Below are 26708 nucleotides of genomic sequence, written 5' to 3'. Positions count from 1 at the left end.
TTGTCATGGATAGAATAAGATTTTTTTTTAAGTATTATTTTCTGCATGTATTTTTCTTTGTTCAGTTGTGGGGGGCATGCCATGCAGATTTAGATGGCAAGATATAAGAGGGTCGTTTGAGACATCTTGGCTTGAAGACCAACTCAGCCACACTGCTTGGTTTGCCTGTGAAGCCACTGAATACAAAAGAAGCTGATATGAGGGAAAGCCCCAACTTTGACAATGAAAATATGTCAGCATGAAAATGGTTAATGGTGAGTATTATAGCTTCAAAAGAGCCCATTGGCTACCCCTAAAGGATGCCCTGCAATTGTTAAACTCATCAGATGCAACTACCCTTCCTCAGCTAGCCCTTACATTTGTCTGGCTAACAGTAAAAAATACTATAATAAATCGGTAACATATGTTGCCAGACAAGAATAAGTGATATAAATAAAGAGTCCAGAGACATAGCCCCTCAAGAATAATGTGTAAAGATTTAAACTTCCAATGTATTAGTTAAGCTAGGAACATTTTAGGAGGAATTTGAAAGTGGTGTTCTGTTTGTTTATATCATTCCTTCTCTTTTTTTTTTTCCCCCCTCTCTTTTTTCTTCTCTTCAGATTGCATTTTAAATCAAAATGTTCTCCATGACTGACTGCTTTGCAGCACTAGGGTAAGTCCCATTTTTCCACAGCTTAAACAAAAACTATGCCTAAGAAATCTATGCCAGAAAGGCATTTTGCTGGGTTTTGGTTTAGGAAATAAGCATAATGTTGTGGGGAAGACATCATCTTTTTTTTTTTCTTCTTTTTGTTATTTTTTTTTCAATCCAAACATAGAAAATTGTGCATGTGCAAACATAGCTGCTATCATGAAAGCCAATTCACTTTAAACGTGACAACTCTCCAAACTAGTAATGCATTAACAGCTGCAGCATTAAAAAAGAAAATATAAAACCAAATATGCTTTGAGACTTGGCTGGATGTTTTATTTATCTTTTACTTTTATTGAGACATCCTTTGAAAAATGGCATAAAATAAATAGTTTTACAAAGCAACAACATAATCAATCTCTAAATGAGAAGATAAATCAAGGATTTCATTAACTGCTGGTAGCCAGTTTAAATTGTAGTCTTGTCCATAATGTCTATCTATCTATGTATGTCCAAGTTATATTAAAAACCTTTAAATGGCTTTGTAATATCAGCTACATCTAGCTATTATAATAATTAATGATACTGTTTTATAAATCAATATATGTATTCTTGATAAATTCATATCCAGTTAATGGTGTAATTTAAATAAAAAATTAATGTAATAAGGGACATACTGAAATAGGCAGGAAATCTTTAAAGGTTAAGAGGCAAATTTGTCTAAATTCTTTTCTTTGTACCTATTTTTTGAGAAAGCCTCCATTGAAATGCAGCTGATAGCAGGCTGGCTCTCCGGATCGCGCTCTCGCCATTAGTTTTGTTTTAACAGCACCCGGTGAGTTTTTGCAGGCAGAGGAAAAGGGAAAGCCCCTTCAGCAGCAGGAATACTTTCCTCCCTGCTTTCTCATCCTGCTGCAAAACTGCAAACAAAAACAAAAACAAAAGCAAAAAGAAAGAAAGAAAAAAAAAACCCCACCACTCGGGCATTTGGCCAGAAGCAGAAATGGTAAAAATGCTCTTTTTTTACCATTCCCTATCGATTCCATATTTGTATTATTACAAAAATATTTTGCTTCTTCTATACGGTGTCATTAAAAAGGTAAAATATGAACATTATGTTCCAGGCATGAAGTGCATTCAGAGGAGTCTGGAAACCCTGCAGACTGTTCAGTGTAGTAAAAAGCTGTTCTTTATCTCTTGTTTTAAATACAGTTAATCCTGTTTATTCAGCAAACACATTTAAGAGCAACTTTGAGGAAAAAAAAAACAAAACAGAAAAAGCTGGAAATTGCCTTTTTCTATCTGTAGTGGCGAGAAACCGTGGCTCTGTTCCTTTGCTTTTATTTATAGTCAGTAACCACAAAATATATCTCTAACAATAACAGGGATTTTAATAGGCAATATTAATTGTCCTTCCCTTAACTTTTGATCTGAAATGTTTCAAACAAAAGCCTGTTGCCTGTTTATATGATGAATTTGTTTGAAGAATATCTTTCTGAAATGATGCAAAACATGATACTTAGTCATTTGGACTGACATGGGACAGAAATGTCATTTTAATGTATTGAGTGATTTTTTTTGTTTTCTTTTCGGGGGGGGCAGTTTTTTTCTCAACATTGCTCTGCCTTATTTAGAGCAGCAGTGATCTGCGCAGTTTCTTTTGACACTGATGGGTATTTCAAACCCCTTACACTGAGAGGAGGGAGAAAAAGGAATTTGCTGCCAGCCACAGCGGCGATGCAGCTCCATAAGCCATCACTTATTTGCTAAAAGTTTACATTTCAAATGAGCTTGAAATGTAAAGGTGGGCTTTTTGTTGCTGGGACTGTATTTAGGAATGGAGAGAGAAAATAGAGAGAAGATGATTATGCTTATATGTTAAAGACTATCAGGATATTGGTAATACAGCCATTTAAAATGTATTTTGTTTTTTGACGCAGCTAGGAGCAGGAGATTCACAACCATATCTGGGATGCTTGATTTAAGCTTTATAGGAAAAAACATCAAACAGCAGCTTACAGTAACATACCGAAATACATTATACATTTTAAATATCTTCAGTTAGAAATGTGTGTTATATTTTTTACCCTCCCCTTCTGGGATCACTAACATGCCTCTCCCCAGACAAAGCAAGGACAAGTTCCATCTTTAAAAATTATCTGCCTTACAGATCACATTCTCAGGCATGTTCCATGCTTTTTATTACCACGGATAACCTCTTAATGCTATCACAATTTTATACTTGTTAAGTGGACATCTTCCCTATATTTAACTGCAAAAAAAAGCAACTTCTTTTTGGGGGGTGGGAGGAAGGAGAAATGCTTTGGGATGATTAGAAACATAAGTTTCTATCTTCTGTCACACCAGCCTATCAATTATTCAAAACCCTACTAAATTTAGATGTCTGTTCCTAAAACGTTGTTTGCACTCGTTCCCTGGGAAGATGGAGGCAGCTGATAATTTGGCTAAATTATGCGTTTGAGCCCAATGGTTACAAATGAAAGAGTTGAATTCAGCAGATTTATTTGCCACTGATGAAAATCCTTGGTAGCAGGAATTTAGACCTCCTCCTTCAGGGAGCAAATCGAGGGGTGAGGTGGTGCCCACAGGTATTTATGTGGACCAAACCTCATTGTTACAGCAAATAACATGATGCATCAGTGACTCGGTGGGAAGTTTTACTGATCAATTAGGGACTGGCTACTGGGGGCAAAGGGCCTAAAGCAGCCCCTGAGGTCCTTTGTACCCCAGGTAGTCATTACCTGAGTGTAAAGACCAGTAAAGGGGAAATTATTGCTATTATAGGATTAGATGTGAAGGATGCAGGGTGGACAACTCTGGATTAGACAGGGTGTAATGTGCTCATCCCAAACCTGCACTTTGAGCATCCCTGATGCAGCCTGGCTGCTGTGATGGTGTAAAATATCTCCCTTTTCCAGCAGTGTCGGGGTGTGATTGGCAGCAAGTCTGCACCGAGCGTGGGCGTCCTCCCGTGCACACCAGTCACAGGACATGAAGGGGGAGTTTTTGTAATTTATTTTATTTTTTTTTATAAATAGATAGGCTCTGACAAATAACACCGCCTCTTCACAAAGCTCCTTCGCAGCAGCTAACAGACCTCTGCTGGGTTTATCAGTGACAGAACCTCCTTCCCTAAAGGAAATAATATTTTTGGTGAAGATAATTCAGCTGATATTGCAATAGCTCAGGAGGGCAAAAAGCTGCAGAGCAGAGCAGAGCTGTTTCCAGCAGCCCTGGGCACAGGGCAACACTGATTGCTGCATTGGGCATGTTTCAGAGGGCCAGGCACGAGAGCAAGAGGAGAGCTGAAAGAAATGCTGCTGACTGTGAAAAATAAGAGAATAAATAATCAAATAGAATCAAATCCATGCAAGAGAAACACCATCTTTTCTCTTGCAATGACAGTTGCTAATTGCCAAAACACAGACAGCCTTAGACCAAAAAAAAAAAAAAAAACCAAATCAAACCCCTCAAAAATCCATAAAGAATTTAATTTATATTTAGAAACCAAAATGTTTCAGGCAAACAGCACGCAAATTGCACAAGCCCTTGTGTCGTTCCCCGCTACCCTGTGCTGACTCTTAAGTTACACTGCTGAGGAACCTATGCCCATTTTTACAACTCTGGCATAAAAGCAGGCGAGTGGCAATGGGGAGGGAAAAAACCCAACCCCCAAAAAAACCCAAAACAAAGGACGTGTGAGGGCTTTCATTTATTTAGATAATCCTCCTCCTGCTCCACAGCGTTTTGCTGTCTTTGTCAAAGTGAATGACAACAATTTGGCCAACTCTCTCTGAGCTGCACTCAACAGTGACAGGCAAATTATCAGAGGCCCTGCACTCCTTATTATCAGAGGAGAAGTCATCAGGAGGACGTGCGGAGGATCCCTCTCCCCTGTCACTATTTGTCAGTGGGACAAGGGCCACTGCTATGGGTAGCTGACAGGTAATTTCAACAATAACAATTACTCCTATTACTGGTGTCATAAACAATTCGCCCAAGGCATGACAATAGCAAAGCTTTATAATTCAATGCCATATAAATAAATGCCAGCAGGTAACAAGTAATTTAGCTCCAATCAGGCCTTGGCCTTGGCATTAATATTGTTATTGCAAGAAAATGGAAAATTGAAAAAATTCAATATGTTAATGAATTAAGAGGGGTTCAAAGGCTAAGGGAGGGGAGGCATGATCCAGAATGAGGGGAAGGAAGAAAACAAAAGATACAAAATCATGCTTTCAGAACCAGCCCCAATATGTGTTCATACAACCTTATAACTAGTTTCTGATATAGAACATGTTCTTGCTATGCTGCTTTTCAGGTTAGGGCAAAAGGCATGCAGGAACCTGAACCCCACCCCTTGCCTCCATCTGCCACACTGTGAATGACGTGCATCGAAAAATAAACTGAATTTAACGGTTTTATTAAAAAGTGAATGATATTTGAAATCTCATGCAAGACATAGATTTAACAAAGATTAAAAGTTATTTACAACTCCATTGCTTTATTGTCCACTTCTTGCATGCTTTAATCTTTTTTAAACGAGCTCTGTTAAATCATTGATTCTCTATTTATCAAGAAGAAGAATTTTACTGCACTTTTTCTCTCCCCAAATGCCCTTCATAAGCCACAACACCCTAACTCTCTTACGAGAATGATGATCAGCAGCAAACAAGCTAAATACCAATATCTTCAAGTCCAACTTCTTTATCAACCCAATTTGCAATTTTACTATTTGTCCAGCAAGACAATGGGGCATCAGGCTGACAGCAGTAAAAGAATTTGAAAATCTCTAATTAGGAGAGCTGCAGAGCAATTAACGCATGTCAAATTTCACTTCATCAAGTGCCATTCTAATTTTCCCACTAAAAATTAATGGACTTTTCTTTGGGGAGTGTGTGTGTGTGTGTGCTTGTGTCTGTGTGTGTGTGTGTCCCCTCAAGGCAATGTTGATTCAAATCTGCTCAAGATGCAGCGTTGCACAGCTAAGCATCTTCTTGATTACAACCCGACACACTTCTAACTGCTTTCATTCTCACTGCCACAGATACTTTGTCAACAGTCAAATTACGCCATGCTGATAACAATGCATAATGGTCTTCCTCAAAGGAGGCTCCTGTCATGGAGCAGCCTTTCATAAAAACCCACCAGTTTCTTCTCTGGGAGATAGATCTGGATAAAAGGAGTTAAGCTTATGTGGTTGCAGCCATGGTTGCAATGTATTTTTTTTTTTCATTTCTCGTTTTTTCTTCTTCCTCTCATGCTATAGTTTATTTATTTTTCTACTCACCTGAAATTACGGCAGGGAGCTGTTTGAAGAGTGATACAGAATGGAAAATATTTATAGTCACTGTTTATACAGGCTTTGCTTTAACCACTTTACTCCAAGACGTTTTCAAGAGCAACATCCTCATTTCAGTACCACTCTTTTTTTTTTTTTTTTTTTTTCTTTTTCTTTCTAAAGGTGCAGGGCAGCATCCTGCACTCTTTGCATAAGCACAAGCCCTGCTGACGTCAATGGGAGATTTTCCGGGGCGAGGGCTGAGCGCCTTGGCCTGCTGCTATAAACACATTTGGACTCTCTTTTAATGGATGGTATTTAGATTCTGTGTGGTGCTTGTTTAACAGGCACGGTTTCCAGAGTCCTCAAACATTGTGGGGCACACAAGACAAATTGTCTTTTTGTCAAAGCAGCATGAGGGCAGGAGAGAAGCACTGAGCTATCACAGGCATTTTTTGCCTTCCACTCACTGCTCCCTGATCTGCACCTCTCTTTTCCTGGGAGATCAATAACAGCAAAAGTCAGAGGGTGTCATGGGGCAGGATTTCAAACAAGTAGAAGTGGAATTAATAAGAATAACATTCTACAGTGGCATTAATATATTTTTGCCTGTAAGTTTCAGAGCTGAAGTACAGTTTTCTGCTCCCTTGGAGAGAAGTAGGGTTAGCACCCACAGCTCTTGCCTATCACTGGGCTTATTGCTGCCAGCCACCCCAATGACATGGGTCTATAGTAGGGTGTATATAGTCCTTGGTGTGTGCATGTCTGTTTACACTACAAACAAAGCCAAAACCACACATTGCTTTTAATCTGAGCCATCTTTCCATCAATATCTTGTTTCTTGTCCCAAATAAATGACTGATATTGCAGTGCCTGGTAACACAGGCACTGCAATTTTCTGTATCCTCCCTTCTGGATATTCACCCCCACCCTGGCAGGTATTAACATTTTGCAATTAACTCTGTCCGATATACTAAGAAATGGGAAATTCAGGATATTTGGTTCCTGAATTTTGGATGTTCCCCTCTCTGTGTCCTCCACTTAGGATGAACAAATGAGTCTTCTTCTAATGACACAGCCCCAGTGCACACACAGTCCTCAAGCATCCCCAGACCAATGGCATGGCAGCCACTGGGTCTGCAGGTTAATACATCTGTAAGTGCATTTCTTTTTTTTTCCATGTCCTTGTCTAAACTTAAAAAGCTCTAACGCTGCTTTTAAACAAAGCAGTGATTATATACTTTGCCTCGACAACCTCTACTTTTTTTTTATTGGGGACACCCTGCCCCCCCCCCTCAAAAAATGCTTCCATAAAAACAATAGGCAAGGCCATAATTTAAAGAGAGAAAAATGTGATTATATAACACATCCTGCAGTAATCAATTTTACCTCCAATATCTGCTTTTGTTTTCAAAATGCTAAATAAACAATACATAATGCATCCCTCATCAGCCAAAACCATGAGGGCTCTGTGCTCAAATAACAGGAAACATATTCAATTTTCCTAACAGAAGACAGTTCATTAAGCTGTGCCACATCAAATAAAACTTTAATTTCTCCAGCATCAGAGTCGCAATGAAAGCAATTGAGGAAGATGAGCCATATGGTACTTCTATCAGCAAACACATATTGCTCATTCCCCCAAAGTTTTCTAATTCTGCTCCCCAGACCTGTGTAATATAGATAATGTGCTCTGAGCGCAGCAACCATGAGCTATCTGGTGTACACTTCTAATACTGTATTTAATGGGAAATAATGAATCATAAAAGCCTGCAGAAGACGGCTTTTGCTAACCTAAATCTCAGCTGTAATTTCATTGTTCTGCGCCTAAGATGCTGTTTGCCCTTTTCAAACAGCAGCAGTTGAACATAATTATGCTGCTACAAACCTGGGCTGCAAAGAGAAAGCTGTCCTAATAGAACCAAGTTTTATTAACTCTTGAAATCCTGAGCTTGGGGCAACTGCAAGCAGACAGCTGCCTGTCAGGTTTTAGGGTTCATTAAAGCACACGTACACGTATATCTTGATTTCCAGTGCGCAGCCCCACAAATTAAATTGATGATTCCCACATCGGGCCAAAAATGCAACAGGAGAAGGCTATGAAAAATTAGGAAATCTTCTTGACATCAGGAAATCCGACACTTGTCTGCTCTAATATCTGTAAGTGCCAAAGAAAGAGGGGGATTTTTTTCCTTAAAGGTAAGTCTATTTTTCTTCTTCTTGCCAGATATAAAAATTGTGGTTAGTGCCTGGAGTAAAGGGCCCTTTAAACTTTATAGTGTTTACCCTTCATTTGTAATTCCATAATTATCTATTTAATGATATCATAAGGTTAAAAGTTAAACAGCACTGTATTTTCTCTGTCTTTTTCTCCTCTGCCTTTTAGAAAGGCAGGTTTGCCTATCTTCAAGGGACGATTGGTCAGAGTTGTTTTCTGAAGAAGAAGCCTATAGGTAAAGAGGCCTCCATATGTTCACACAGGAGGATTCATAAAGGCAAGGACAGGAACATAAAGGTATTATTTTGACATGATGACCCCTGGAAAACGTCTTTGACTCATCCCAAGTAAGTGTCTTTCTTTCCTTCCTCCACCCTCTCCCCCTTCACTCAAAATACAGGGCTAATTGAAGACATTTTCTAGATATGCTAATTATACATATTGAAAATATACTTTAGTGACTGTGTTTGTTTTGGCAATATATAAACCAACACCCGCCCCCCCCCCCCCAAAATTAAATTAAAAAGAGCAACTTTTTAAAGTTAGAGATTGCCTTTTAAAAGCTTATTAAAATCAGCATGTTAGATGTCTGTCTTTGAATTAGCTCCGAGGCTTGATTGCTTTCATTAAAGCTGCCTGTTTGGGTGCTGCTTGGTGAATGTTCAAGTCTGGATTTTTTCCCCCTCTTTTCCCACATCCCCCCTGGCTGCTTTTTACTACTTGTCAACTTGGATTTTCCCTCCAAATTTGAAAGCAAAACTTGGGTTATTATTTTTTTCTTTTTTGAGTAGCAACAGCCATCCCCACCCTGCCTTCCCCCTTGCAAAATACCACAACCAAAATCACCAGCAACCCAAGTCAGAGACAGACCAACAGGTAATATATATACTAAATATATATATATTAAAAAGTAGCTTAAAAAAAGACACACCCAAAACACCCACCATGACCAAACCGACACCCCCAAAAAACCCACCACAAGCCACCAAAAAACTCCGAGCTATCACATTGCTCATAGCCCATGAATGCCTTAAAAACAAATGTTTAAACAGGTTTTCTTTTTTTTTTTTGAAGCAGCAGAAAACCTCTGCATGCTCCAATGGGTTACAATAACAATGCTCTATTGCAATGTAAAACAAGCTGGAGGAGAAAAAGGTGCTTTTTGTTACCATTTTATCAAAGCTGTTCATCTTCTAGCTGCAGGCAGCATTTTGCTGGAATTGCAGATATTTCTCTGTCCGGGCTCCTTTGTTTGTGCATCTCATTTGCATATATTTATCTCCAGCTGAGGGTGCTTTCAGCTCATTAAGGCCTCCCCTCACATTATTTCATAAGCCAGCTGCTAGGAGGGATTTCACCTGTGGTGACTGAGAAAAGAGGGGTGAAAAAACCAAATTCTTCATTTAAAAAAAGAAAAAGAAAAGAAAAAAGCCAACAACCAAGGAAATCTTCTGACTCTCTTCCCCTATAAATGGGCACCATTTGTGTTAAACAGCCTCTTGTCATGATAGATGCCTCCTGGGGTCAGGGGGGAAAGTTGATTTGAAGGTCAGCAGTAAAACAACAGACAAACCAGACGCCAAACTGGTTCTTTAGCTGTCGGTGGGAGCAGTGGTACAACCAGGTCTTGAACCTTTTTCAACCTCTAATAAAACAGGGGAAGAATCTGAAGTGGAGCAACCAGGCCCCAGAGGAGAAAAAAAAACAACCCACAAATAATATCAATATCGAGCAGCAACGGGAAACAACGGGGCAGCTCTCAGTGTTACGGGCACTCTGCTATTGTTTCAAGAGCTGGGGAATTAATTCCACTTATTTATTTAAGGCGTGTCAACTCGCTGCCTAAACCTGTTTCGGTGTCAAGATGAATAAAACTTTTATGGCTCATAAAATAGAGCCATTCATCTCCATGGTCTTTGTGGTGCCTGGGTTGTTGGGGCTTTTTTTTTTTCCCCCTTTCCTCCTGGTAGGCTGAGCTGGGCCAAAATCTCTGTGTCCCATTGCTACCAACTCACTCATAGGAGAAACGAAAATTTAGACAGGGCATCTCAACCTAAATTTCTGGGTTTGATTAGAAAATGTAAATGTTAATTCATCATAGTCATGTGCAAGCCCCCATCTCCTCTATTTCCCCAGCCTAAAACCTACAATGAATTTACATCATCTATATGGAGCTTTGGACCAACAGGTAATAAAATACAATAAAGCTTGGTTTTTATCAGGACACACACACAAAAAAATCCCATTAATTATGGTTCATGACTACTCTAAACCAAATGTTCAAATAGTAGTTGGAAATGATGCATAAAATCTCAGCATGTTCTGATAGGTTATAGAGTCAGTGGTTTATTGCAATGTAAAACAAGCCACAGGAAGAGAGGGTGGTTTTGTTTACCATTTTCATCAAAGCTGTTCATCATGTTGATATACTTATGCTATATTGTGACCCTTACATACATTGCATTTCATATATTTATTTTCCAGGTTGTTGCCACTTTTGCTGCCTTTGCCTCTGAGAAGTTGAGTAAATCCTCTGGCCCCTTTCAAATATTTTCTCATCTGCACTGAATTTCTACTGACAAAGCAACTGATAGGTACGGACCTCAGAAATATTTATTATCATTGAGTAAAGTTGTTTTTTTTTTTTTTTACTTAATCTGAGGCAATTAGTTCCTGAATAAATACAGACTAAATAATCTACCTCCTCAAAAGATAATCAGACTTGAAAAGCGCTGTTTGGTCCTACCCAAGAAAAGCACAACTTGATTAAAATGCTTTGGAAGTTCACTTTCATTTCTTCCCTTTTGCCCTGGAAAACATTTTATATCATCCCAATAACTTTTATTTTCTTCCCATGCCAAACCTGGGGCCTCTGTTGGTTGTTGCTGTCCTTTTTCCCCACCTTTCCTAAATCTTTAACCCTGCTTCTCATTTTTCTTTGCCCCTAATCTAATCACTAATTCCTTGGCTTGGCCAAATAGTTAAAAATGTTAAGTGCTGCTCACAATTCCTGCTGCCTCCCCCATGTATCTGTCTCTGTTTATGGAACAGGCCCTGGTTTCCTCCTGCTCTTGTTCAGCTGTAGGTCTGCAGGTCAGGAGACTGTAAATACACACAGTGCTGCCCCAACCTATAAATCTGAGCAAAGGGCAGCCTTATATATTCAGATAAGGGATGTAAGGGGTAGGGGGAGGTTGTGGGGGTGGGGTGTGCAGGAATCAAAAAAAAAATGCCCGAAGAGAATGAGGAGATTCTGTGGTGAATGAGGTTCTTTGCCAGACCCTGAATCCAAGCTGCATGCCCTGCTACCTTGCAGGACATTCCAGCCAGAGATAAATCTGAAATATTCACCCTTCTTCCCACCCTGCCTGTTTATATATAAATCATTACAAAAAGCATTTTATTACCATTGGGGCAAAGAAATTAAACATGAGATTTCAATGGCTTTCTCTCCTCCAGATCTTTGTTGGTCTATTTCCTGTCCTTCTCTCCCTGCCCCCCCCCACTTTATTTCCTGCACCTCTGAAGCTTTCAAGGGAACAGTCCCCCTGTTATTGCTTCTCAGTTCCAAGGTCTTAGAATAAATAACATTGTTATTACTCACTTCACCAATTTCCAAGAAGAAATATTGCTGCAGCAAATGCAAGCAGCACTAATATTTGCAAAGTGATAAATGGATTGTTACATACCTTCCCGTCTGTGTGGCCTCCAGCCATCCTCCGGCCAGCTACATCCCTCCTAGGGGTGGGAGGGAGGCTGCCTTTGAACTTAGCAGGGTCCAGACACTTAGTGCCTTTCACCAGAGCCTGCCCCAAGCCCCCTCCCTCACCCTCTGATGGAGAGATAATTTTTAATGGACCATGCCAGAGATGGTACTGGGACTGGGGGAGAGCAGGAGCCATGTACCAGGACCAAGCAGCCAAATGAGGATGCTTTTGGCACACAATCAGTGTCTGGTGGGTTTTCTTAGTGTTGGGTGCTATAGGGAGAGGGGTGAGAGACTTGAGATGTCCCCAGGAGACAACTGCTGCTCCACTGTCCTCCCCAGCTCCTGCACACAGCTGCTCTGGTGTGGCTACCACATCCCAGAGGCCACAATAAGACCTACCTCTTCTTCTCCAGCTTCCAGTGATGTGAAAGGTAGACAGAAAAAGCCAGCAGAGAAGAAAAATTATTTTCCAAGTTCCCCCCACTCTGCCCCCAAAATGTCTCCAGTGCCTGAATGGGAACTGCAGTAGATACCCAAGATACCAGGGATACAGATGCTCAGTGGGGTGAAAAATGGAAAGACATACTTCTAAACACCACCAACCCCACTGCTTATAAAATTTCATTAATTCACATGAAATTTTCAGCAAACTTTCGTAACTAAAGCTGAAGTTAGGGAGGTGCTAAGGCAGGGAGCAGTCTCCTGGCCTCCCCATCCTAAACCTGGTTGCTCACCATGTAACTTCTGAGTTTAAAAAGAGATGGCAATTGGAAAATTCACATTGGATAAATAAAAACCAATAAAATTTTGGATTTTTTTTAAGCAGCAATTTATATCTAGCTCTGAGACATGACTTGGGCTCCTTTATTTTATTAAAAAAAATCTCCAAATCAAATTATTCCTGGGCTGCAAGTCATGCTGAAAAAAGCTCCACTCTGAATTCACAGTAATTAGAAACAAACCATCACATTTTCCTTCAGACCCACAAAGAGTAAGTTGCTGACATTTCTTAGACTGAGTCTGTTGCATTTCCATGCTGTGGCACTCAGGATAGGAGAGGGTTTGGTTGGATGACTTGAATTCCTTGCTGTGATAAACACCCCCACATTAGGTTATTCAGGCACCAAAGTTGATGTAAAACCTTGTCCTTCACAGGTAGAGCAAAACTAAGCTGCTCCAGAAGCATCATCCCCAGTCCACTACTGCTGGTGTGGCATTGCCTCTGTGGCTGGGGCACCACCAGGAGAAGTGGTGAGAGCACCCTTCCTCATGTGCCCTCCCTGCACGGCCCCTTCCCTTCTGGAGAGGTTTTCAGAAGCTGAGGAGATGCTCACCCGCGTGTGCAGGTCTCATGCGGAGGTTAAACCCAGCAGTACCAGCATCTATGTGGTGCCAGCTTGAGGTGTGAGGAGACGAAGAGTGAGTGCAAATATTTCAGCAGCCTGGGGTGGAAGTGTTGGCATGGTCTAGCAGTGCTAGCATGTGAACACTGTGCCCATGGGGATGGGGAAGGTGGGAGGTTGAAAGACTTGAGCTATTTATTAGGTTGCTTTTTCCTAAGGGATACCATGATCCATAAAAGAATGAGCAGAATTCAAGGATTGCAGGAAGAAAATTATTCAGAAACTGCTAGCAGAGATATGAAAGGGTCAATCAGAAAAGGGGACAAAAATATATCTGACATTACCAAATATATACCTTCCTGACCAAGGTAAATACCATCTCCTTTTTTTTTTTTTGTAAGATGAGAAATATTAAAAGGAATGTCACAAGTTAGAGGAAAGACTAGAAATTCCTTTGGGATGGGCTCTCATGCAAAATATATACAGTTCACTAGTAACAAAAACCAGATAGTCTTTACTGTTTTTTAAAAAAAGAATTAATAGGATGATGGAATTAAAGAATCATAAGGTTGGAAAAGACCTCCAAGACCATCTATTCCAACCTTTACAAAAATCACCCATAATACTCTCTCATAAACATACATGTGTGTATGTTTATGCAGCTGTAGAAGGCATGTGATTGTGCACATATATGTGGGCATGCATATATACCTATAACAAAAACTCAGCATGCATCAAATGAAAATTAAAGTGAGCTGCAAAATTATTTAGGGGAGAAAGTGATGAAAATGGGTGAGTGCTGAGGCAGCAGTACGGTGAGGAGCTACCCCACTGCTGGGAAACACCCAGAAACCTTCCTAAACATTTATCAGCACCTTTCCTAACTTTAGGAGAAGGGCTGGGAGTGCCCCAAAAGCATGATTCTTCAGGATATTCCTGTCAGGCAGGAAACCTTGTGAGAGCAGCATTGCTTGTTCTCTGTTCTGCTTCCAGCCCCAGAAAGCACACAGATAAGAAGAAAAATCCAAATAATTGAATATATACAAGACATCCACATTTGTATAAACAACAAGCTTTGAAAAGGGAAAAAAGAATCAGGTCTTATTTTTTATGATTTCTTTTTCTCAAACTAAAAAAAAAAGAAAAAAGAAAAGTCAGGCAGTTCTTATTTTATCCAGACCAGTTCATAAATCCCAAGTCATAAATCCACATGATATCCCAGGCTGCTGGATTTTGCATTTGGAGCTCTGAAAGACTGATAGCTGAAAGATTTATAAAATCCCAGGTAGCCGGAGTGCTCCCTATTGGCTCCACATCTGAGAGGTCCCTGCATCCTGCTTAGCCCAGAAATCTGGATGTATGGGATATATTGTGTTCAAGAAGCAGCACACCCCCACCCTGCTATTTTCAGATGTGATGAAGGCTAAAAATTTGATCATGCGAGATGGATGGGCCCTGTTTAGGGACTTTTCTGCACAGACAGCCACAAACTGGGGTTTTGGGGAGAGCCACAAACTGGGGTTGCCCAAAAACTGCTGCCACCTTCTGCAAAATTACACCATGGTTGGTGTCATAGATGTATGATTTACCTTGTGTGGTAGACCTGAACATAAACAGCAGAATTGTTTCAGCTGCTTTGAATATATGCTTGATTTTGTTTCTTGTAATATCCTTGAATAGGAGTGACTGCTCAGTAAGAACAGGGGATCATCACTAGGACAGAAGATAGAGGTGAACATGACAAGCCCCTCAACAAAAATTGGTACCTGAGATGCCTTAGATAAAGTACATGTTGCAAACAATTCCAGTGTCAAAGCAGCCAGCTCACAGAGCTCAAAGAGCGCTGAAAGATGATGATGTGAGGTTTTTCTCATCAGTTCAGTGGATGTTACATGTGACCATGTGTATTGGGGTGAAGGTTCCCCAAAACAGACACTCTGAAAACTGATTTGTACTATTTGTATACACAGGATGCTGAAAAAGTGCTTAAGCCTTCCCTCCTTTACTTTCTTTATCTGTCCTCAATGACCTTATTCGAACCTAATACTTTTCTCCAGACTTGTAATGACAGACATTTCTAATATGCTTCTGTTGAATTAATAAAAAGATTTTAAAAATCCCTCTTCTGCAGTTACAAGATTTGTTTTATAGCTGTAACTAACATCGTTGTTACTGAGAAATTAAATTATTTGCTTTATGTTTCATATATTTTTATTCATGAGTCTGAATATATTCAATATTTTCCATGAGGAAAATCCTCCTTCACCCTCCTGGAGAAGGAAGGTGGAATCAACCTGAGCTCTGCCTGTTTGGAGATTTATTAGAAGCACATTTTCCAGATAAATTTAGATAATTTTTGTTGTTGTTTGTCTGACTCTACTAGTGGAAATTAAGCACTGCAATGGTTTACACTCCCTGGGGAGCATATGTAATGGTTTATGCAATGGTTTATGCATCTCTTCCTTTGATCAGCCACCTGAAATGAGCACCTTGAGTGGCTTGGCTAGCACACTGTGGAGCTGCCTGCCTCCAGCACACTTCTTCCCCATCCAAATCCCTGCTTTCACTAGGAACAGTACTCATTTAAGAGACCAAACTAAACCAAACCAAAGCATTTATACTAGGAATAAGTCAAACTCGCATCTGGAGTGTTTTTTCTTGGTTATTCTTGAAATCAAAGTTTCCCCAAGGCTGTTGGTGTGCCTCAGAGGGTGTCCTCCCTTTCCCAAGCAGAACACATTTCTTTCTAAACTCCAAATTCCTGTGGACTGTATTTATGCCATATTACATTATTTCTTGCTGCTTCCTTCCCTTTATCTCTCTTTCAGCTGGGTTTGAGATATCCTGAGCTCATAGCTATTGAGTGCAACACCATGGCCAGGGATGGGGCTGCCTACTCTATCCACCACATGCACCATTACTTAATTCAACCTGACTCTACAGGTCAGATGGCCCTGTCCTGCTTCAGGAGGGTGAATTTACTACATTTTGCCTCTTTGGCATTTCTAGCACCTTTCACAACAGCATTTGGTGTTCCACAGCCACTGATTTTGGAAGCTTTGCTTCTGTGAATATGCCTAAATCCCCTGATTTTATAATCTTGAAATGCTCAGATGGGCTTTGCTCATTGCTCATCAAGAAGATTGGGCTGAAATTAATCCCCTGATGGAGAAGAACTACCAGAGAAGGGTGAAGGGCAAACACTCACTTGTTTCTATTGATCATCCCCTGCAGTCTGCATTACACTTGTGGTGCCTTTGGAAGCAGGAGATTTCTTTCTCTTTCCAAACAGAGATTTGGTATGTTGAACCTGATCAAATATTATATTTTGCAGTTTCAAATGTGCAGGCCATCTTAAAGTTTCCTTTTATTAAAAGCATCTACAGAAGCTCTTTTCTTGTAATTCTTGTAAGCACTTCACTAATTAAAAATGCTATACAAGGACTAGTATTGAGCTATAGAAATGAAAGGTCAATACATGAACAACACTTCATTTGTAAATAATACAAGTCTGTAATCAATTATCTCATTTTCACAGAAGACATATTAATCTAAAAGCAAAGAATGGAGACATTTAGAGGATGTACAGGGGGGATCTTTAAATGTTAAATGTTCTTTAGCATGTGCTAAATAAAGAGTTTGGCAGAGTGAAAATGTAGCACTGTCACTCCAGGGACAGTCTTTAGGTCAAATGATTTGTACCTTCAGAATTGTTCTCTGTAACACTGTAAAGGCTCTCTGTAGCAGGGAGGTGGGTTAGTGTTATTTAGGATGTTAGTTGTAGCAGGGAAAATACTGCAAAAAATTAGAAAAAAGGGTGATATGCAAAGAAAAAGGTGCCTATTTTAATAGATGAATCAGCCATCTTTGCACTGCTATTTGCTTTTGTCAGCAGTGTGAAGTGAGTTTTCTTACCCCTAATTTTCCATAAAACCAGGCTGCTGGATGGCAGGTTGGAGATGAGTCACACTTAGGGAAGAAGCTGTGTGGCCAAGTGCCCTTGATACCCCAGGCAGGAGCTGGGAAATGCTGCTCCAGGTCATGCAAGATCCATGCAGGATTGTTTCCTCTTCTATGGGTTCCAGTGGGAATCCACACAAGGTTTTAAAAATGTAACAGTTCCTGGGTGTTGGAGACTGTGCATGACTTCTAAATATCATTAGGGAAAATTACAAGAAGATCCATTCCCTGATGTAAAAACAACTTCCGCTTTCCATCAAATGGAAAGGAAAGGCTCTTGCCACCTATATTGGGAGCTGGGTTACCCTGTATGCTTGTGTACTGAATTTGACTACACAGAGATGGTAGAAAAGCACGGGATGAATGTAATTTCATTTTCACTTTGCCGGTTTTGTTTGTTTGCATTGGATTTGCAGTACATCCATCCCACACTTGTAGCTTTAAAGTTTCTATCACACACATGTTGGGAGACAAAGGGGAAAACACCTAACCCTGCCACCCCCAACTCTCCCCACACCCAGTTCTCATCATTCTGCTGATTTCACCCCATCCCTGCCTTGCCCTCCTCTATCCACAGCTGGGTGGGAGGAGCGAGGAGTGGGGTGATGGGAACATGGGAACAGCCCCACCAATGTGAGCCCTTGTACAAGGGGAGGATCTCCCTCCCATCCCCTTTGCCACAGTCCCCTCTTCCCTCCTCCCACACTTCCTGCCAGCCAAGTACATTGCCTAGGCCAGGAGGAGGCTAAAAAAAAAAAAAAAAAGGAAAAGGAAAAATAAGAAAGAGAGAATTCTTTTCAGCAGACTTCACAAGCCAAAGTGGACCTGGGAAGGGTGGAGGTTGGGGAGAAGATGCACTCTTTGGCATCAGTAGGACTCAAGGCTGACTCTAATGTTTTGCCTTACTTCTCTCTGTACTCTTTCCACAAACAGAAACACTTAACTGTCACATGCTGATTAAGCAAGGCATTATCCCAGCTCCCTCACAAGATGGCCGGGGCGGGGGGCAGAACAAAGAGCCAAGACCACCAACACCACTGGTGTGAAGGAGGAAAAGGCAAGCCAGGAATTTAGGGAGGCTTGATCCCCCTCTCTACACTTGGCTGATACAAAGGTTGAATCACCAGCAACATCAAAGTCCTCATGAAAGCCTTTTCTGGCTTGTGCAGCAGAGCTGCAAAGCTGGTTATGGAATTGGCACTGCCAACGGAATGGCACATAGCGAGGTGGCAAGGCAGGAGCCCTGTCTGCTTCCTAATGGATATTGCAGGGAAATGTGAAGATATCCACTTCTTCTTTAAGAACAAAACTTAGGTTAGGATGGAAAAAAAAAAACAACCTAAAACCCCTAAGCCTAAATATTTCCAGGTTTGCTCACCCCGTGGGTTTGGTGCACTCTGTAGCTGCTTAACCTCCAGGGCCTTTCAAAGCTCTCTGTGAGTCTCTGTGCCAAAATAAATGTTACTTTACCATCAAGTAGGCAGAAGAACGAAAACTGTAAGATGTGTGAGTGAGAAAAAAAGAGCCCAAACAGGAAAACCCCTTTCTTCTGTTTTAAAAGTCCTGGATGATCAAGGCTGTTCTGTTCACTCTGATTTAATCAGTTTGCAGATACCCAAATACACATCCAGCCATGAAAAGTGCTCTCCCTTTGATTCCAGCAAAATCCTTTCTAATTCTCTTCAAATGTTCCAGGGCTTTTTGAAATGATTGCTATCAATGCCAACCAAATGCTTTAGATCTTTTTTTTTTTTTTCAGTTTGCCTGTCTTTAAGTACTTGCTTTATTTCTTGCTTTATTTACAGTTACAGCTGTACGTGGAAAAAGTATCTAGAAAACAGATCTGGTTTGTTTTAGCCTTTATGCCATATAGAGTTAGACACTTTAACCTTCTTTACATTTACTTAGTTGCTTTAATGTGATTTCTGTAACCCCTACACTTTCTTTTTTCCGTAAAAGTTATTAAATATTTATAATACAGTAGCCCATACATATTACATACGTTGGACTTTTATTACGTTAAGCACAACATAGCTATCTAGTAAATCATAAGTCACGTTCCTCCTTAAAGTTGAAAACCAGGATTTTTCAGCTGAGCTTGGACTGAATTTATGAGGGACTAGCTAAAAAAAAGCTGAGATGGTTAAAACAATAGATAGACTTGTTTAACCAGAAAATAATAGATCTCCTAAAGTGCTGGATTTGCAATGTTTACCCTGGGTAGGAGCACCAGGACATGAGCAATGGGTGCTGGTGACTGTTTATGCTAAGGCATGGTCAACAGCTCTTGTAGCCACCATGAGGATGCTGCTGCTTCTTCCATCACTGCTTCTCCATTCCTTCCCTCTCCGTGCCAAGCCATGGCTGTACATGATTTCTCCCCAGCATGAGCCTGCATCCCTTGCTACTGCACCGATGCCTCATGCACCCCATCCCAGTATGGTGTGGGGTGCTCAGCTCTGAAAAAAAAGCCCTCCCTATCTATGTCTACCCCACCTCAGTGGTGGTGCCTCAAGCGAGGCTGATCTCTATCACCTGGACTCTTCTGTCCTCAGGTAGGTTTGGACAGATGTGCACTGGCTTCTGAAGTTTAGACAGAAAAACCTCTTCCAGGCTTCCTTCCCAAAGGGATCATTTTTGCATACAGTATTCCTTCACACACTGTTATGCCATTATTAAAGCACAGCTTTCCAAAAACTGGGGAAGAAATACACTCCCCACTCTGCCATGCTTCCTTTGCCCAGCTCAGAAGCAGGAACCGGGCGGCTGGGTCTGAGGGTGGCTGCCTCCCACCCGCCTTCCTCCAGATAAACTCTTTCTGTGGAAAGAAAAATGGACATTTGTGTTTCAGCAGACCATAAAAATGCCATCTGAAAACTTTTTAAGACTTTTCTGAGTTGGAACTGTCTTGAAAGACTTCAGACCACATTGCCATATGGATTAGTGGAATATGGTTTAATGCACGCAACACTGCTGTTCCTGCATCACCACCCGCCCCTTCCATGATGAGGCCAGTCTTCCTGCAGGGATAAATTCACTTTAGGATGGTTCTTCACATGTTTCTGCACTTTCTCCAGTCACTCACACCATTTATGCTCCCAACCAGCCAGGTACAGGCAACATAATGTGTACAGAAACAGATGGCCTCATCCCCACCCCATGCATGTTTCTTTTTTCCTCCTCATTCAAAAACCTCCAGTGGAAGCATTTAGAACTAAACAAAATGCTTATTTTGCTTCAGCTGGAAAGTTTTATTTATTTGTTGAAAAGATTTTTAGCGTATTTGATGTTTTCTCCTCTTTCTTCTCATGTTCCACACCATTTGGAGTGCTAGGATGACAGATACTCATGATGCTGCTGCTTCTTCCATCACCATTCCTCCACTTATTCCATCCCCTTGCTGAGCCATAGGCATGTGAGCCTTCTCCCCAACATGAGCTTGCATCCCCTGCTGCTGCTCTGAGGCCTCACTCACCTATCCCAGTACGAAGTGAGAGACACAGCTCTAAATAAAGGCCCTCTGGAGTTAAATTTTTTTAAAACTTCTTTACTTTTTAAACTCCTGTTTTTCTCCTTCCCCACTCTCCTTCCTTTTCTCTAGCTCCCTTAATTTTACCTTGCCTTTTGCACTCTGAAAAACTGTATATGAAGCTATATGGAACAGTATACTTGCCTCTTTGTGTGGTTTCAAAAATAAAGCCAATACTAATTGAAAAAGATGATGGAACACTTTATTTGGGAGAAGGGTAGGAGGAGTTCTTCTTGAAAATTCTCTCTTGGCTGTTGGGTTGGGTTGTTATTTCACTTACACTACATAACATAAAGAAATTGCAGACCATGGTCCAGCTCCCCACATTTTTGCTTCGGACTGCCCAAACATTGCCCACAAATAAACCACAAGAGTACAAGATATTTATGCCCAAGGGATTTAACACAATATTGATCTGACAGAAACCTGTTATTTGCAGGTGGAGTTGTTCAAGTAAGCACCATATGCAAAAAAAAGGAGATAGCCAGACTGTGGGGGGGAAAATAAATTATGATCTTTACCAACAACAACAAGCAACCGAGAATACTCATCAACAGGACATCAAGGTGAAATGGCACCAGACAAGTCTAGTCTGCAGGAAGGCTGTCTTTCAGGCAAGATTTTTATTGAAGTTAAGGCTGAAATCTCCCTGCTTTGTCCAAGTCATATCCCATTTTTATAAAGGAAGTTGCCTCTGACTGTGCCTCAGGTGGCCCTGAATACTGTGGGTGTCAGTGAGATGTCAGTGGTTTTCAGAGAACAGGGTCTGAGGCTGGGATGTGCCATGGGGAAGGCAGGTGGAAATCAGGGGCATGAAGCCCTTGGAGGAGCAAGCAAGACCTTCTGCTGACTTCAGCACACTTGCTCCAGCCATGGATAGTGCTGATTCCCCGCTCCCCCCTGCTTCCAACCCCTTCCACCTACTGGGCATGAAAAAGTGCTACCCAGGCACCTATTTCCCAGAGCTCTCTTTCTTCACTCATAACAAATAACTCATTTAAAACCAATGAGTGCAAAAGTCAAATCACAAGCTGAAGTTAAAACTAATAAGAGAGTAAAAAACCAGCCCTTCCCAGTCTCACAGGTTAAGAAGGACTTGTTGATACATTCACGTGCCACGTGCTTGCTGCTCATGTTTTGCACCATCTAAATGCTATATGTGAAGCTCTACTGTCTGTTTTCCTCTCTCTTTTTCCCCTCCCCTGCTTCTTTAAAATAATTTTGTTTGGTTTGACGGAGGGAAGATGGGCAATTTTCCACTGAAATCTGCATTGACCATCTTGACAGTAGATTTTCCTGCCACAGACTCGTGACCTGTCATATCCCATGGGAATGAGACCAGTGTGAATTTTTGGACCATATTTGTCTCCAGCTTTTTGCTGCTACAGTTCATCAGTGTGTTACCCCGCTCAGAGGTAATATATGGCACATGCTTGGACCTGACTGGAGAACACATTGCCATGGCATAATACACAAAGAATAAACAGGCACCCTCTGTTTTCCAAACCTTCAGGAGAGGCAGCTCCTATGGGCTGATTATTTCTTTATTTCCACATACCAATTTCCCCTTGCTTTCATTCTGCCAAAGAACTTTTCTATCTTATGCACCCACATCCCCTGCAAAAAAAAGGTTACTGAGAGAGGCAGTATGTGGGTAATGCATAACTCCTTTAAAATTTATTATATCTGGGGTTAAAATAATAAAAGATTTTTTTTCACCCTTTCTAAAAGGGGATTTCATATCCAAAGACACAAAGGTAATATTTTTTGCATTGTAGCTTCAATATTTTTCTTTTTTTTTTACCCAACAATGGTGAAAAGATGTGATTTTTACATGCAAATAGGAAGAAAAAGCCTGAACACACCATGGGAACATGTTTAAGAAGTTGATTTATGTTTCATACTGAGCCTTACACCTGCAGTTCAAGCAAAACTCAACTTTGCCGCCCCACAGAGTCTAGTTTATTAGGTATCAAGGAGTCACAAGAAGCCATGTAATTAAAACTGTAATTAACTGGAAAAGGAAAGTGCCACCTGAGTTTTGAGAGGCTGTCAATTTTCTTTCCATTACAGCTTTCCTTCTGCTTCTTTTGTCTATAGGGTGTGTTTTCCCTTCATCTCGATAAAGAAAAATAAATTTGGTTTTTTTTTTTCCCTCTCCTTATTAACAAGAGAAGCCACCAAATTCTCTTATGTCTTTACTATAAGGAAAAAATTGAGCCACTCAATTTTGGGCTTGGATGCAGGTTTCTCTAAGCAGCACTTGCAGCTGTGCTTGCCAACAGGTGTCAAGTGTGGCCCAGGCAGAAAAAATGCCCTGAAACATCCTACTGGCAAATGGGTTAGCTGAGTTCAAAGCCTATTTTAACAAAACCTAATCAATGCCCTTTAAAAAGGGGATTGGTGGTGCTATTAAAATGCGTGACCTCACTGCAGCGGGCAAGCCAAGAGCCAGGCGTCCCTGGATCCAGCACGTCCCTGGATCCTGCACATCCTGACAGAGACCACCTTGGTGTTTCTGCGGGCAGGACCAGGCCACACGCAGAAGGACAAAAACACGCCCGGGAGAAATATGAGGTCACGTGATGAACTTTGTCAAGCAGAGAATTTAAAAGTGAAAAGGGGACCAATCCCCTGGCCAAGAAGAGTAAATTTCCCAAAGGCTTGGGTGAGAATGCAGCCAGTCCTGTCCTCCCTCTGCCTCATGCACCCACTGGGAGAAAAGTCCTGGGGCATCAGAAAAAAGTGCCAGAATAAACACATAGTTATTTGAAAAGACTTAAAGAAGAAAAGACTTAGGTAAGCTTGAAAGAAAGTCATAGTAAAACATAGTTGAAAAGTAATTACCTAAAAGGATAAAATGATGAGAACGAAGATGTGATCTATCCTAAGGTTCATTACAAGGGAGATTTACGAATATATAGAAAATTTTGCAGAGGAGATGTTTTTCTTAGACTGGTACATGAAAGGGGTGACTGACATTCTTCATTTTCCATTTAACAGGTGGCAATATGCCATCAAGTGAACTAACAGGCTTGAAAAGGGAAGTTATTATTGTAAAAGCAATTTTGCTTTGGTGTCATTCTGACAGGCTTAGGGCTTTTTCCCCCAGCCTTAATTATTTGTATCCTCTCCCCTCCTGAAATAGCCTCAGCTTGCAAGGCAAAGGCCTTGGGACCCTCTGGGTTTGAAGGCAGATCTTGACCAGCACTAATCTGGAGAAGTGAGCCAGAGGTACCTGCAGCAGATGACATGCAGGGCTCAGCTTCTTATTTGGCTACAAGTCAGCAGGGGCACCCCTGACCATCTGTGGTCCATAAATTACAGTAACACCGGCACACACTGCTTGTAAATCACCAAAGAACAGGCTCTACCTTATGACACATTACATGAACCCTGTTGGATATTCCAATAAACTCCCATAAACTATCCGATATAAACTCTGGATTATGTTTCTTTGGGGGGCAGGAGAAAAACCTGGACTTGTCTGCACTTGCACAAATTTCTTATGGGTGAAATGAATATGTGGCCTGACCTATGTTGTGTGTTTATGCACCGTGTTTTCTTACAAAAGATATTTCCTTCTCTCTGCCATCACTATTACCATAAATATTTCAGTTTCCAAGAGTGTATCAGCCTTGAGGTCACCAGGGTGGCCATTCTTCTGAAGAAGCAACTACTCATTTGAAAAATGCATTTTTATGTTAGCCCACATTAATAATTCTCCATCCTTGCTGCACCAAGCACATGTAGATTAACAGGAGAGGCTCACCCATGTCCTTTCCTTTTGGAGGAGCAAGAAGATCCAACACATGACCTCAGGCCTTTGGATATCTCTTACCTGACATGATGGAGCCCATGTCTGCAAGGAGATAGTGTGAACAGATGTTTTGGCACATGGTTGTGTGTTCCTGCAGTACATGCCTGGTTGGGACCACAGACACTTTGCTGAGAAACCTGGTACTTGACTTCAGACTTTCTCCCAAGACGTGACAAAGGACTGCTTTTGAGAATTATATCAGTAAGCCCTGCATTTAGCCTGTCGTCTGGGGGAAAAAAAAGAACCTGTAAAATAAGTTTTTCAGAACGTGGGGCATAGGCCAAGAGATAAATATTAGGCACTGTGATAAATGTTATTTGACCAGCTTTTTTGCTGACCATGAACAACTGTGGGCTGCAGTGTAGACGGCCTGCAATGACTATGTCACAACATTTTGGCAAGTTCCTTAGTTGAAGCTGAAATCCCAGCCCCTCTCAGGAGGCAGTGGGAGCCCTGCAGCTATCCCACTCACGCACAGCAAGGTTTCCTAAAGTGATGTTATTTTTATCTGGGTTTCTAAAGGCTGTTGGAGCTGGGCGCTCATCACGATCCACTTGAGTGTGTGGGTGCATGGGCACGCACCTTCATCAACACACACTTAAATTCATTGGGTGACTGCAGTCAGACTGGTCAGATATTCCCCCCTCATGGAGACAGGCAACCAAGGCAACCAGTGGCAATGGGATGAACTCAACTATCTTTAGACATCAGAGAATCCACATCTGCAAAAGGAATCCAAGGGAAACTACCATTCCCTGCTCCCTCCACTTCTGAGCATGAAGTTCATTAATGGTCATACCAGGACCACCAGCATTGCATAATCCCAGTGTTACCCAGCAAGGCTGCACCTGACTGAAACATTTTGAACACTCTCAGGAGCAATTTTCAACTCCCCAGAAGTGTAAATTTGTAGCATTTATTTAATCTAGCTTGGACTTGTCTAGTTAGTTTAGTTTCAGAAAAATTGGTGAATAAAATAAAGTTGACTTTTAAATCTGTTTTACCCAGAAGAAACCCCACTTCTATTTGAATATTACATTAAATTTTCCTGGGGAAAAAAGGAGACAGTTTAATATAGAAATATAATTAATCTTTATCAGCACAGAAAAATACTCAGTTATTTTCAGTCAGGGAATTTTTGCTTTGTAAACTTTTAAATTTAGAAGTAAGGAGCATTTTTGCAGTGCTTTTGCATCTGGCAAGTAAACCAAAACCCCACAGTGAGGCAGTGGAAAGCCCTAAATCAGGTCTGGGCATCACGGCACCGAGGCTTTACTTGGGCTTCATATCCATGAAGACCCCCACACTGGGGGTTCCTGACCTTTCAGCCTCCTCCTTTACCTTCCCACTGCCTTCTCCATCACTCCCTTTCTGTGCACTCTGACAAGAAGAAGTGATAGTGCTATTGCTGGTTTTTAACAAGATTTGGAAGACGTTCAAGTGCCTGACTAAGTGGTTGGAAACAAGGAAGCAGAAGGATGTTCTGGCATCCTGCGATGTGTGCATGAAGAGCACAGACACAAACACATTGAATGCACATACTGTAAAACAAGATAACAAGGAAACTACAAACTAATAAAAACCTATTAAAACATTGTGGAGGCTATTGCTGCTAGCCTGCATGCCAATGTATTTAAAAAACAAATATTTCATGTGAATGTGCAATTCAAGCATGACTGATCACAGATATAACTTTCAGCAACCTTTAAATGCATAATGCCATCCTGTAATTAATGTAGCCTATCTTGAAATTTGAGGGATTTATTGATACTGGCAGAAATATTTACAAATAACTTGGGGAAGTTCATGACATACCTTTTGTCTCAAGGGATTTCATTCATTTTTTTCCCTTTTTTTTTCCCCCAGCTACCATCAATAATTTCATTCAGAGCCCTTACCATGTGATGACAAATGCTGTTGGAAATCCTCAGCAGAAAGTTTGAAGAAAGTAGCAGCACGGAGAAAGAGCCTCATTGTGTTTTTATTTGTTTTGTTCTCATTCACTTACAGTGAAATATATATAACCATGTCCAAGGGGACTGCTTTTGAGGTCTGCAATGAAAAAAAAAAAAAAAAAAGCAGGCTATAGGCATAGAAAGCTGCAAAAGGATTTAATCAAAGTTTTCCAGGAAAACCTATGGTCATCCCATTAGCTCCTTCCTGAGCACAAGGTAGGCCCCAGCACTGGAATGT

General features: G+C 41.0%; 2 long non-coding RNA genes across 3 annotated transcripts; one reads left to right on the top strand and one right to left on the bottom strand.

Annotated features, from left to right (window-relative positions):
• LOC143693614 (uncharacterized) lies at positions 1-15316 on the top strand. 2 transcript variants are annotated; one of them, XR_013181505.1, is made up of 5 exons: positions 1-254; positions 603-655; positions 8323-8501; positions 10639-10748; positions 13019-15316. It is a non-coding gene; the product is annotated as an uncharacterized LOC143693614 (long non-coding RNA). The 2 variants fall into 2 exon arrangements; XR_013181506.1 differs by lacking the exons at positions 1-254; positions 603-655 and adding an exon at positions 7727-8135.
• Positions 1287-24637, bottom strand: LOC143693616 (uncharacterized). Its single transcript, XR_013181507.1, has 3 exons — positions 24537-24637; positions 9324-9521; positions 1287-1554 (listed from the first exon to the last, which is right to left on the bottom strand). It is a non-coding gene; the product is annotated as an uncharacterized LOC143693616 (long non-coding RNA).
• Positions 24638-26708: the final 2071 nt, after the last annotated feature.

Source organism: Agelaius phoeniceus, chromosome 3 (genome assembly GCF_051311805.1).
Source record: "Agelaius phoeniceus isolate bAgePho1 chromosome 3, bAgePho1.hap1, whole genome shotgun sequence".
NCBI lineage: Eukaryota > Metazoa > Chordata > Aves > Passeriformes > Icteridae > Agelaius > Agelaius phoeniceus.
Note: the sequence above shows the minus strand (reverse complement) of the source record. Positions and strands in the feature narration are given on the sequence as shown.